The 513-nt window shown below is 29.0% G+C and overlaps 1 long non-coding RNA gene across 1 annotated transcript in view; it reads right to left on the bottom strand.

Moving 5' to 3' along the window:
• The window catches only part of LOC119589227, a 46602-nt gene that overhangs the window by 2442 nt on the left and 43647 nt on the right, over positions 1–513 (bottom strand). The window lies entirely within an intron of this gene.

Here is a 513-nt window from a genome sequence, read left to right as displayed (position 1 = left end):
CGGTGACTCAGCTGTAATGTAGTATGTATAGCATCAGAATTGCACCTGAAATGAGCATGAAAGAGGCAGGTGTGAAATACAGAAAAAACAGTTGATAAAATAGACAAAGAGTAGAAATGCTAAAAAAAAGGATGAAAGGTAAGTGAAAGATAAACGCTGTAATGAAAGAAGTTGGCAATAATGAAAGAGAAGTTTAAAAGAATAGTAATTGGAATACAAAGAGGTAAATGATCGTTTATTGTATATTAAATTCACGTTCAAAGGATTTTTTCTCCCTATACGACCGTATAAGAAAGTAAATGTGAAGTTATATTAGTATTTACTTATAATAAAATGAAGTTAATGAATTTGCCGTATCAGAAAAAAATATATATATTAGAAGTTACTGATAATAAGATTAAGAGCAGAAGTTATTATAAAAGAGAAACACGCGCTTAGTTTTTTTTATTCACTTCGTCCTACAAAAGACCTAGAAAATAGAAAGTCTGGATTATGATAAACGAGATAATAATA

The sequence above is a fragment of the Penaeus monodon genome, chromosome 25 (genome assembly GCF_015228065.2).
Source record: "Penaeus monodon isolate SGIC_2016 chromosome 25, NSTDA_Pmon_1, whole genome shotgun sequence".
Classification (NCBI taxonomy): domain Eukaryota; kingdom Metazoa; phylum Arthropoda; class Malacostraca; order Decapoda; family Penaeidae; genus Penaeus; species Penaeus monodon.
This window is presented reverse-complemented; position numbering and strand designations above follow the sequence as displayed.